A 14,150-nucleotide genomic window follows, 5' to 3' on the forward strand; every position below is an offset into this window, starting at 1 on the left:
CATGTATTCTCTATAACAATAGAAGATAGAGATGCGATATATCGCAAAGAACAATGAAGGACAAAGCGTTGTTTATTTCAAGATTAAACATTGTTCTATCATGACGTCATTTCTGGTGATTCGAATGTGCGCTCGCAACCCAATGACGCCGTAAATTGGACGACGTTATTTTTCAGAGGTGTCTAGTGTCTAGTGAGTTGTTCCCGATAGACATAGCTGGGAAACGAAGATGAGCTCAATGGCAGAACAATCGGTATTGGGAAGAAAGGCATGTAATCGTACAGTAAAACAATCGTATGTAATCGATGTGAAAAAATGTGACAACAAAGGCCCCTCGCTGTACGTGTTCTGGTTGATATACTATGTTGTAAGCTGTACGTTTTCTGGTTGATATACTATGTTGTAAGCTGTACGTGTTCTGGTTGATATACTATGTTGTAAGCTGTACGTGTTCTGGTCGATATACTATGTTGTAAGCCGTACGTGTTCTGGTTGATATACTATGTTGTAAGCTGTACGTGTTCTGGTCGATATACTATGTTGTAAGCTGTACGTGTTCTGGTTGATATACTATGTTGTAAGCTGTACGTGTTCTGGTTGATATACTATGTTGTAAGCTGTACGTGTTCTGGTCGATATACTATGTTGTAAGCTGTACTTGTTCTGGTTGATATACTATGTTGTAAGCTGTACGTTTTCTGGTTGATATACTATTTTGTTAGCTGTACGTGTCCTGGTTGATATACTATGTTGTAAACTGTACGTGTTCTGGTTGATATACTATGTTGTAAGCTGTACGTGTTCTGGTTGATATACTATGTTGTAAGCTGTACGTGTTCTGGTTGATATACTATGTTGTAAGCTGTACGTGTTCTGGTTGACATACTATGTTGTAAGCTGTACGTGTTCTGGTCGATATACTATGTTGTAAGCTGTACGTGTTCTGGTTGATATAATATGTTGTAAGCTGTACGTGTTCTGGTTGATATACTATGTTGTAAGCTGTACGTTTTCTGGTTGATATACTATTTTGTTAGCTGTACGTGTACTGGTTGATATACTATGTTGTAAACTGTACGTGTTCTGGTTGATATACTATGTTGTAAGCTGTACGTGTTCTGGTTGATATACTATGTTGTAAGCTGTACGTGTTCTGGTTGATATACTATGTTGTAAGTTGTACGTGTTCTGGTTGATATACTATGTTGTAAGCTGTACGTGTTCTTGTTGATATACTACGTTGTAAGCTGTACGTGTTCTGGTTGATATACCATGTTGTAAGCTGTACGTGTTCTGGTTGATATACTATGTTGTAAGTTGTACGTGTTCTGGTTGATATACTATGTTGTAAGCTGTACGTGTTCTTGTTGATATACTACGTTGTAAGCTGTACGTGTTCTGGTTGATATACTATGTTGTAAACTGTAAGTGTTCTTGTTGATATACTATGTTATAAGTTGTACGTGTTCTGGTTGATATACTATGCTGTACGTGTTCTGGTTGATATACTATGTTGTAAACTGTAAGTGTTCTGGTTGATATACTCTGTTGTAAGTTGTACGTGTTCTGGTTGATATACTATGCTGTACGTGTTCTGGTTGATATACTAGGTTGTAAGCTGTACGTGTTCTGGTTGATATACTATGTTGTAAGTTGTACGTGTTCTGGTTGATATACTACGTTGTAAGCTGTACGTTTTCTGGTTGATATACTATTTTGTTAGCTGTACGTGTCCTGGTTGATATACTATATTTTAAGCTGTACGTGTTCTGGTTGATATTCTATGAGGTAAACTCTACGTGTTCTGGTTGATATACTATGCTGTAATTGTTCTGGGTGATATACTATGCTGTAATTGTTCTGGGTGATATACTATACTGTAATTGTTCTGGTTGATATACTATGCTGTAATTGTTCTGGTTGATATACTATGCTGTAATTGTTCTGGTTGATATACTACGTTGTAAGTGTTCTGGTTGATATACTATGTTGTAAGTGTTCTGGTTGATATACTATGTTGTAATTGTTCTGGTTGATATACTATGCTGTAAGTGTTCTGGTTGATATACTATGCTGTAAGTGTTCTGGTTGATATACTATGTTGTAATTGTTCTGGTTGATATACTATGCTGTAAGTGTTCTGGTTGATATACTATGCTGTAAGTGTTCTGGTTGATATACTATGTTGCAATTGTTCTGGTTGATATACTATGCTGTAAGTGTTCTGGTTGATATACTATGCTGTAAGCTGTACGAGTTGAAGAAAGCAAAAATATATTACATAGTTTTCAGGAATAGGATAGGGGCGATTCCGACAATATGGCCATTCTTAACATTTCCAGTGTATCAAAACAATAAAGTATCTCCGAATAGAAGACAACGCCAACAGATTGGACACTTATTTCGGTTGTTAGGGCTCGACATGTGTTTATTCTCCCTTATAAAAAAGTAAGGTATCTTTAATGGAATATTTAAAAACAAATATGATCTGCAACGTATCTGGGAAAGGCCTTTCCCGAACACCCAAATACCACTGCACTCATTGACGCTGGAGCTACGTGTGAATGTGTAGGTGACAATTCTCACTGGCCCATGTTATCACGGGTGGCTTTTCTGAATGAGGTGTGGAACCATCGATAGGTCACAGGTCGCCCATGGCATCCAGCCAATAGCTGCCGACGCCCCGATTACGTCAGCCAACATGGGTGGTGACGTGTCCCTTATATCAGAGGACTACTTCCTTAATCAAGAGGAGGAGGTACGTCCGCCTTCCTCGACCTAAATCACACCCTCGCGCTGTATCCACTAGATTGGGTCAGACACACCATGTTTCAAGAATATATGTGCTGTCGGATTTTTGTACGTTACGTACATAAATCAGTATGTACGTGTATGTTAATGTCTTAATTAGGAACTAGACACCGTATCCTTTTGCTCCAAACTGATGGCCTTTTCGTCATAAAATCTCATATTATAATTAAACATTTTATGTTTATATGTTTGTCTCACGTATGGCTGGGTCGACGGGTCATGTTTATGTGAGAGTGAGTGAGTATGAGTGTCCACGGCGTAGGACACCAGAAATGGGCTTCACATATTGTACCCATATGGGGAATCGAACCCGGGTTTTCGGCGTGAAGAATGGGCTTACACATTGTCCCTAGGTGGGAATCGGACTGGTGTCTTCAGTGACGAGTGGTCACCTAACCACAAGGCTACCCTACTCCTGCACAGAGCTGAAGAATAAAGGAACTTGTAAAACCAAAACCCATCTAGATTTAAAAAAAGCCTATCTGGTTCTATTCTTAAATCAGCATTAGAATAAATAATAATTTTAAAGCAGGTACATTTATTGTGTTTTTAGAGATTGCATTGACTTTATTAATCTAAGGCTACCCTTCGACCTACGTTTAGTGGCCACCTGCTATTGTGTTAGTCTATGTGACAAAGATCTGCTCTTATCAATGAAGACAGATAGGAACCTGGTGTCATCGTTGATTTGCAATGATCTCTTCATATAATTAACCTGGCTTTATAGCCTGTATACATCCAATGGAATCTGTTCCGGCAGATAATCATGAGTGAGTGAGTGAGTGAGTGAGTGAGTGAGGGTGAGCGAGGGTGAGTGAGTGAGTGAGTGAGTGAGTGAGTGAGTGAGTGAGGGAGGGAGGGAGTGAGGGAGGGAGTGAGGGAGCGAACGGGCGGGCGGGCAAGCGGGCGGGCAAGCGGGCGGGCAAGCGGGCGGGCGTGCGGGCGTGCGGGCGGGCGAGCGAGCGAGCGAGTTCTGTATTGATACAGGTATTGATACAGAACTTTACCACTTTGGTGAAACCCATCAAGGGAATGGTGCTAAACAACCTAGACCGAGTCAGGTTGAACTGGAATTGAACCCACGATCATAGGTTTCTGGCACGCCTAAGGGAAACTGCATAGCAAGTTGCTGTCGCCTTGGGCCACCTGTTTCCCCCATAGCAGAGGCAACATGGTCAATTCATTGTACGAGAGAACACAATAATCAACTGCCACATATGAAATCAAAATCAAATTTAATGCAAAAGATGCCGATGTATACATTGCCACAGTGCTCCTACATAGATGTATTTGTTTTATATACTGATCAGTGTATAGCATTTCCACGGGCTGTTCCCGGCCACAGGCGGTTGTTGGTCTGTTGGTGTGGGAAAGAATCCCGAAATCCTCAAAAAGGATCGCGTCACAAGCTGCTGGAATAATTATTTAAAGGGGAATCTTGGTGAAACAAACACTATTAATTTGGTACTTAGGCCGTTAAGTAACTTTAACGCTGTGTGAGACCAAGTTGTCTCTTCCCTAAATCTCGTATTCTTCCGCCAGGGGCGGTGGGGTAGCCCAGTGGTTAAAGCGTTCGCTCGTTACGCCGATGACCCGGGTCCGATTCCCTACATGGGTACAATGTGTGAATCCCATTTCTGGTGTCCCCCGCTGTGATATTGCTGGAATTTTGCGAAAAGCAGCGTAAAACCACACTCACTCACGTATTCTTCCGCCGCACACGAGACTATTAGAGCAAGATGACGGACGTGTGTACATCGTAAGTATCGCTGTTCATTGTTTTATGCAGAAACTGTTCTGGGCGATTTTCACCACCTAAGATTTAAGTCCAGCTAATTATCTTTATTTAATCAACTTGTGTGTCGTTTTCAAATAAAATTGATCACAACTGACGCCTTATTCGGATTTTCTGCCCATTTCTGGTGTTCCCCGCCGTGATATTGCTGGAATAGTGCTAAAAACGGCGTAAAATGAAACGCAGTGTAAACAGAAACTATGTTGGGGAGTGACAGGCACTATGTTGTAGGGTAAACATATTGTGTTATAGGGTAAACAGAAACTATGTTGGGGAGTGACAGGCACTATGTTGTAGGGTAAACATATTGTGTTATAGGGTAAACAGAAACTATGTTGGGGAGTGACAGGCACTATGTTGTAGGGTAAACATATTGTGTTATAGGGTAAACAGAAACCATGTTGGGGAGTGACAGGCACTATGTTGTAGGGTAAACATATTGTGTTATAGGGTAAACAGAACTATGTTGGGAAGTGACAGGCACTATGTTGTAGGGTAAAGATATTGTGTTATAGGGTAAACAGAAACTATGTTGGGGAGTGACAGGCACTATGTTGTAGGGTAAACATATTGTGTTATAGGGTAAACAGAAACTATGTTGGGGAGTGACAGGCACTATGTTGTAGGGTAAACATATTGTGTTATAGGGTAAACAGAAACTATGTTGGGGAGTGACAGGCACTATGTTGTAGGGTAAACATATTGTGTTATAGGGTAAACAGAAACCATGTTGGGGAGTGACAGGCACTATGTTGTAGGGTAAACATATTGTGTTATAGGGTAAACAGAACTATGTTGGGAAGTGACAGGCACTATGTTGTAGGGTAAAGATATTGTGTTATAGGGTAAACAGAAACTATGTTGGGGAGTGACAGGCACTATGTTGTAGGGTAAACATATTGTGTTATAGGGTAAACAGAAACTATGTTGGGGAGTGACAGGCACTATGTTGTAGGGTAAACATATTGTGTTATAGGGTAAACAGAAACTATGTTGGGGAGTGACAGGCACTATGTTGTAGGGTAAACATATTGTGTTATAGGGTAAACAGAAACTATGTTGGGGAGTGACAGGCACTATGTTGTAGGGTAAACATATTGTGTTATAGGGTAAACAGAAACTATGTTGGGGAGTGACAGGCACTATGTTGTAGGGTAAACATATTGTGTTATAGGGTAAACAGAAACTATGTTGGGGAGTGACAGGCACTATGTTGTAGGGTAAATATATTGTGTTATAGGGTAAACAGAAACTATGTTGGGGAGTGACAGACACCTTGTTGTAGGGTAAACATATTGTGTTAAAGGGTAAACAGAAACTATGTTGGGGAGTGACAGACACTATGTTGTAGGGTAAACATATTGTGTTATAGGGTAAACAGAAACTATGTTGGGGAGTGACAGACACTATGTTGTAGGGTAAACATATTGTGTTATAGGGTAAACAGAAACTATGTAGGGGAGTGACAGGCACTATGTTGTAGGGTAAAGATATTGTGTTATAGGGTAAACAGAAACTATGTTGGGGAGTGACAGGCACTATGTTGTAGGGTAAACATATTGTGTTATAGGGTAAACAGAAACTATGTTGGGGAGTGACAGGCACTATGTTGTAGGGTAAACATATTGTGTTATAGGGTAAACAGAAACTATGTTGGGGAGTGACAGGCACTATGTTGTAGGGTAAACATATTGTGTTATAGGGTAAACAGACACTATGTTGGGGAGTGACAGCCACTATGTTGTAGGGTAAACAGACACTACAGCGTTGAGAAAACAGATATTACGATGTTTAGAAAACATACATTTCCTTTTAGAGTGAGTGAGTGAGTGAGTTAATGCTTTACGTCACATCGGCAATATTTCAGCCATATCGTGACGACCTTTTAGAGTAACGAGGCACTACGTTGTTGATTAAACAGGAACTACGATGTTAAATAAACAGGCTCCTCATTGTAGAGTGAGGTACCTCTTTGTAGTAAAAACACATTATGATTTGCAGCAAACATACACTTGTGTAATAAACAAACACTAAGATGAAAATCACTACGTTGTTGGGTAAACGGACGTTATGATGTAAAGTAAACACTTATTTTGCGAGTAACCAGACACTACTTTGCAAAATGAACTTAAACATTGGAACGGCTTATTGCTCTAATAGTCCGCCATCTTGCTCTAATAGTCTCGTGTGCGGCGGAAGAGTACGTGAGTGAGTATGGTTTTACGCCGCTTTTAGCAAAATTCCAGCAACATCACGGCGGGGGACACCAGCAATGAGATTCACACATTGTACCCATGTATGGAATCGAGCGAGCGAACGCTTTAACCACTAGGCTACCCCACCGCCCCTGTTTACACTGTAACATAATATGTTTACTTTACAACATAGTTTCTGTCACTCCCCAATATAGCTTCTGCTTAAACTATAACATAATGTGTTTACTTTACAACATAGTTTCTGTCACTCCCCAATATAGCTTCTGCTTAAACTATAACATAATGAGTTTACTTTACAACATAGTTTCTGTTTACGTTAAAACATAATATGTTTACTTTACAACATAGTGTCTGTTTATACTATAACATAATATGTTTACTTTACAACGTAGTTTCTGTTTACACTATAACATCATGTGTTTACTTTACAACGTAGTTTCTGTTTACACTATAACATAATACGTTTACTTTACAACATAGTTTCTGTTTACACTATAACATATACGTTAAATTTACAACGTAGTTTCTGTTTACTATTCAGCGTAGTGTCTGTTTACTAATAATCGTATACACAGACAGCAATGAATACAATGTGTGAAGAATATGTTTGCCTTGCAATCGCAAGCCCAAAGTTAAATGCGCACTTCCTTCATCATAATGCGCATATTTTCGAGACGGTGTTTCGTTACCTGTTTGAATTCCTCGTGATGACTTACGACACAGGTGGAGATATGTGTAAAACTCGAGGAATATCATCTCTTCCCTCTGTGTGGATGTAGCGGTTATCTTGTTATTTGGGAAAGTGCAAAACCACGGGGAACCTCGTACATTCACATGTCACATCCACGTGTGATAACCACAAGAATTCAAAGGACATTAATAAACAAGTAGAAATAAACGTTGACTATAATTCAACACGGAAATGACACATAATCAGATGGCGCATGTGCTATAAATGGCGTTTCGTGACGTCTCGTGAAGGTTTACGTCTCGCGTGAACACATCTGCCATATTGGATTGTACTTAATGCACCGTCCTAACAGGTTGCACGTGCAGGATGAAGAGTAGGATTAATCCCCCTTGCCCGTATCTCCATCACGTGTGTGCAGACACAGGCAGTTGATATGAAGTTAGCCGTGATTATTCCGATCATTGCGACAATATCACTGCTTGTTATGAGTTGTGTTGTTGGGTCGTTGAGTGTTTGGTGCTATTTCCTCACAGCCTGTGTTCATAAACATATAATGACGAGATCTTAAATCTATTTAAGCTGAGATCCTTACGCAATCTTCTTATCTTTTAAGTGAAGAAAGTAATTCTATTATCATTCTCATATATCGTCTATAACATCAGACTGTATGCTCAACGACCTGCTGTCTATAACATCAGACTGTATGCTCAACGACCTGCTGTCTATAACATCAGACTGTATGCCCAACGACCACCTGTCTATAACATCAGACTGTATGCTCAACGACCACCTGTCTATAACATCAGACTGTATGCTCAACGACCACCTGTCTTTAACATCAGACTGTATACTCAACGACCACCTGTCTATAACATCAGACTGTATGATCAACGACAACCTGTCTATAACATCAGACTGTATCCTCAACGACCTGCTGTCTATAACATCAGACTGTATGCTCAACGACCACCTGTCTATAACATCAGACTGTATGCTCAACGACCACCTGTCTATAACATCAGACTGCATGCTCAACGACCTGCTGTCTATAACATCAGACTGTATGCCCAACGACCACCTGTCTATAACATCAGACTGTATGCTCAACGACCACCTGTCTATAACATCAGACTGTATGCTCAACGACCACCTGTCTATAACATCAGACTGTATGCTCAACGACCACCTGTCTATAACATCAGACTGCATGCTCAACGACCTGCTGTCTATAACATCAGACTGTATGCTCAACGACCACCTGTCTATAACAACAGACTGTATGCTCAACGACCACCTGTCTATAACATCAGACTGCATGCTCAACGACCACCTGTCTATAACATCAGACTGTATGCTCAACGACCACCTGTCTATAACATCAGACTGTATGCTCAACGACCACCTGTCTATAACATCAGACTGCATGCTCAACGACCTGCTGTCTATAACATCAGACTGTATGCCCAACGACCACCTGTCTATAACATCAGACTGCATGCTCAACGACCTGCTGTCTATAACATCAGACTGTATGCCCAACGACCACCTGTCTATAACATCAGACTTTATGCTCAACGACCACCTGTCTATAACATCAGGCTGCATGCTCAACGACCACCTGTCTATAACATCAGACTGTATGCTCAACGACCACCTGTCTATAACATCAGACTGTATGCTCAACGACCACCTGTCTATAACATCAGACTGCATGCTCAACGACCTGCTGTCTATAACATCAGACTGTATGCTCAACGACCACCTGTCTATAACATCAGACTGTATGCTCAACGACCACCTGTCTATAACATCAGACTGCATGCTCAACGACCTGCTGTCTATAACATCAGACTGTATGCCCAACGACCACCTGTCTATAACATCAGGCTGCATGCTCAACGACCACCTGTCTATAACATCAGACTGTATGCTCAACGACCACCTGTCTATAACATCAGACTGTATCCTCAACGACCACCTGTCTATAACATCAGACTGTATGCCCAACGACCACCTGTCTATAACATCAGGCTGCATGCTCAACGACCACCTGTCTATAACATCAGACTGCATGCTCAACGACCTGCTGTCTATAACATCAGACTGTATGCTCAACGACCACCTGTCTATAACATCAGACTGTATGCCCAACGACCACCTGTCTATAACATCAGACTGTATGCTCAACGACCACCTGTCTATAACATCAGACTGTATCCTCAACGACCACCTGTCTATAACATCAGACTGTATGCTCAACGACCACCCGTCTATAACATCAGACTGTATGCCCAACGACCACCTGTCTATAACATCAGACTGTATGCTCAACGACCACCTGTCTATAGCAACAGATAGAATATTGTTCACCAGCCTATATAACGACCCATATAGGTTATTTAGGACCTAATCTAGACAGGAATCCCCACTGGGAGAAGTAGTGGTGGTGGTAGTTGTAGCAGCAGCAGTAGAAGTAGTAGTAGCAACAGTAGTAGTAGAAGCTGTAGGAGTAATAGTCGTAGTAATAGTTTTAGCAGCAGCAGTAGTTGAGGTAGTGGTAGTAGTAGCAGTAGTAGTAGACGTGGTAGTAGCAGTAGTAGTAGTAGTAGTAGCAGTAGCAGAAGTAGTAGCAGTTATAGTAGCAGTAGTAGTAGTGGAAGTAGCAGTAGTAGTATCAGTGGTAGAAGTAGTAGTAGCAGTAGCAGCAGTAGTAGTAGAAGCAGTAGTAGTAGTATCAGTGGTAGTAGTAGTAGTAGTAGTAGTAGTAGTAGTAGTAGTAGCAGTAGTGGTATCAGTGGTAGTAGTAGTAGTAGTAGAAGTAGTAGTTGTAGTAATAGTAGTAGTATCAGTAGAAGTAGTAGTAGTAGAAGCAGTAGTAGTAGTAGTAGTAGTAACAGTAGTAGTAGCAGCAGAAGTAGTAGCAGTAATAGTAGCAGTAGTAGTAGTGGTAGTAGCAGTAGTAATAACAGTAGTAGTAGCAGAATAAGAAATAGTAGCAGTAGTAGAAGCAGTAGTAGTAGTGGTAGTAGTAGTAGGAACAGTAGTAGTAGTAGTATCAGTAGTAGCAGCAGCAGTAGTAGTAACAGTAGTTGTTAGTAGTAATAGCAGTAGTAGTATCAGTAGTAGTAGCAGTAGAAGTAATAGTTGTAGTAATAGTAGCAGTATCAGAAGTAGTATCAGTAGTAGAAGCAGTAGCAGTAGCAGAAGTAGTAGTAGCAGTTGTAGTAACCGTAGCAGTAGTAGTAACCGTAGCAGCAGTAGCACTAGTAGCAGTAGCAGAGCAGTAGTACCAAAGGTAGTTGTTGTTATACTAGCAGTAGCAGTAGTAGTAGTAGTGGTAGTAGTAGTAGTAGCAGTAGTAGTAGTAGTGGTAGTATCAACAGTAGCAGTAGTAGCAGTAGTAGAAGTAGTAGTTCTAGTAATAGTAGTAGTAGTAGCTGTAGTAGTAGTAGTAGTAGTAGTAGTAGTATCAGTAGTATCAGTAGTATCAGTAGTAGCAGTAGTATGCAGATCCTGCCATTGTTAAATGACACAACTCTGCACAGTGAATTGCTCGGCCGCCTTTGTCCTCAGTCGCGGTATCAGTAACTCGCCCCATGTGCGTCAGACTGAACATTACAAGTTGAAGACAAATGGGTGAGAAAACGGGAACAGAAGTTCATAAAGTGACATAAAGAAAACAAGCGAGAAACACATAAACAAATATAAAGACAGATAACCATTATGTACAAGGCATGTAACCAAAACTCCAACCTACGGCAGAATTCTTTGGCTGGAGTTGTCTACCCTAGACCAGATTTGCAGTGGCCAGGATCCTCACTTGTCTGGCATATAGTCAGTAAATACACTGGTGGGTTATAATGTGTGGTCAGTGTTCTCGTCACTAACGGCCTGGTATACAGTCAGTATATACACTGGTGGGTTATAATGTGTGGTCAGTGTTCTCGTCACTAACGGCCTGGCATATAGTCAGTAAATACACTGGTGGGTTATAATGTGTGGTCAGTGTTCTCGTCATTAACGGCCTGGCATATAGTCAGTAAATACACTGGTGGGTTATAATGTGTGGTCAGTGTTATCGTCACTAACGGCCTGGCATACAGTCAGTATATACACTGGTGGGTTATAATGTGTGGTCAGTGTTCTCGTCACTAACGGCCTGGCATATAGTCAGTAAATACACTGGTGGGTTATAATGTGTGGTCAGTGTTCTCGTCACTAACGGCCTGGCATATAGTCAGTAAATACACTGGTGGGTTATAATGTGTGGTCAGTGTTCTCGTCACTAACGGCCTGGCATATAGTCAGTAAATACACTGGTGGGTTATAATGTGTGGTCAGTGTTCTCGTCACTAACGGCCTGGCATATAGTCAGTATATACACTGTTGGGTTATAATGTGTGGTCAGGGTTCTCGTGACTAACGGCCTGGCATACAGTCAGTATATACACTGGTGGGTTATAATGTGTGGTCAGTGTTCTCGTCACTAACGGCCTGGCATATAGTCAGTAAATACACTGGTGGGTTATAATGTGTGGTCAGTGTTCTCGTCACTAACGGCCTGGCATACAGTCAGTATATACACTGGTGGGTTATAATGTGTGGTCAGTGTTCTCGTCACTAACGGCCTGGCATATAGTCAGTAAATACACTGGTGGGTTATAATGTGTGGTCAGTGTTCTCGTCACTAACGGCCTGGCATATAGTCAGTAAATACACTGGTGGGTTATAATGTGTGGTCAGTGTTCTCGTCACTAACGGCCTGGCATATAGTCAGTAAATACACTGGTGGGTTATAATGTTTGGTCAGTGTTCTCGTCACTAACGGCCTGGCATACAGTCAGTATATACACTGGTGGGTTATAATGTGTGGTCAGTGTTCTCGTCACTAACGGCCTGGCATATAGTCAGTAAATACACTGGTGGGTTATAATGTGTGGTCAGTGTTCTCGTCACTAACGGCCTGGCATATAGTCAGTAATACACTGGTGGGTTATAATGTGTGGTCAGGGTTCTCGTCACTAACGGCCTGGCATATAGTCAGTATATACACTGTTGGGTTATAATGTGTGGTCAGTGTTCTCGTCACTAACGGCCTGGCATATAGTCAGTATATACACTGGTGGGTTATAATGTGTGGTCAGTGTTCTCGTCACTAACGGCCTGGCATACAGTCAGTAAATACACTGGTGGGTTATAATGTTTGGTCAGTGTTCTCGTCACTAACGGCCTGGCATATAGTCAGTATATACACTGGTGGGTTATAATGTGTGGTCAGTGTTCTCGTCACTAACGGCCTGGCATACAGTCAGTAAATACACTGATGGGTTATAATGTGTGGTCAGTGTTCTCGTCATTAACGGCCTGGCATACAGTCAGTATATACACTGGTGGGTTATAATGTGTGGTCAGTGTTCTCGTCACTAACGGCCTGGCATATAGTCAGTATATACACTGGTGGGTTATAATGTGTGGTCAGTGTTCTCGTCACTAACGGCCTGGCATATAGTCAGTATATACACTGGTGGGTTATAATGTGTGGTCAGTGTTCTCGTCACTAACGGCCTGGCATATAGTCAGTAAATACACTGGTGGGTTATAATGTGTGGTCAGTGTTCTCGTCATTAACGGCCTGGCATACAGTCAGTATATACACTGGTGGGTTATAATGTGTGGTCAGTGTTATCGTCACTAACGGCCTGGCATATAGTCAGTAAATACACTGGTGGGTTATAATGTGTGGTCAGTGTTCTCGTCACTAACGGCCTGGCATATAGTCAGTAAATACACTGGTGGGTTATAATGTGTGGTCAGTGTTCTCGTCACTAACGGCCTGGCATATAGTCAGTAAATACACTGGTGGGTTATAATGTGTGGTCAGTGTTCTCGTCACTAACGGCCTGGCATATAGTCAGTAAATACACTGGTGGGTTATAATGTGTGGTCAGTGTTCTCGTCACTAACGGCCTGGCATATAGTCAGTAAATACACTGGTGGGTTATAATGTGTGGTCAGTGTTCTCGTCACTAACGGCCTGGCATATAGTCAGTAAATACACTGGTGGGTTATAATGTGTGGTCAGTGTTCTCGTCACTAACGGCCTGGCATATAGTCAGTAAATACACTGGTGGGTTATAATGTTTGGTCAGTGTTCTCGTCACTAACGGCCTGGCATACAGTCAGTATATACACTGGTGGGTTATAATGTGTGGTCAGTGTTCTCGTCATTAACGGCCTGGCATATAGTCAGTATATACACTGGTGGTTTATAATGTGTGGTCAGTGTTCTCGTCACTAACGGCCTGGCATATAGTCAGTAAATACACTGTTGGGTTATAATGTGTGGTCAGTGTTCTCGTCACTAACGGCCTGGCATATAGTCAGTAAATACACTAATGGCCAGGATTGTCACCAGTGACGGTCTTACATATAGTAGGTATATACAATCAAGTGTCTTCCCCAGAAGTTGATATCAACCACAAAGACCTGGAATGTCAGGAATGTCTAGAGGTGCAAGACATTTCTGATCAAGAAAGTATCAATGCAATAGATAATTAAAAAATAATAGGTTATCAAGTGGCGATGGAACACCCACATGATTTTATGCGTGTGCTGAAATAGTTTTGTTATCATACCT

This window comes from Haliotis rufescens, unplaced genomic scaffold (assembly GCF_023055435.1).
Source record: "Haliotis rufescens isolate VD_foot unplaced genomic scaffold, xgHalRufe1.0.p SCAF_20, whole genome shotgun sequence".
NCBI lineage: Eukaryota > Metazoa > Mollusca > Gastropoda > Lepetellida > Haliotidae > Haliotis > Haliotis rufescens.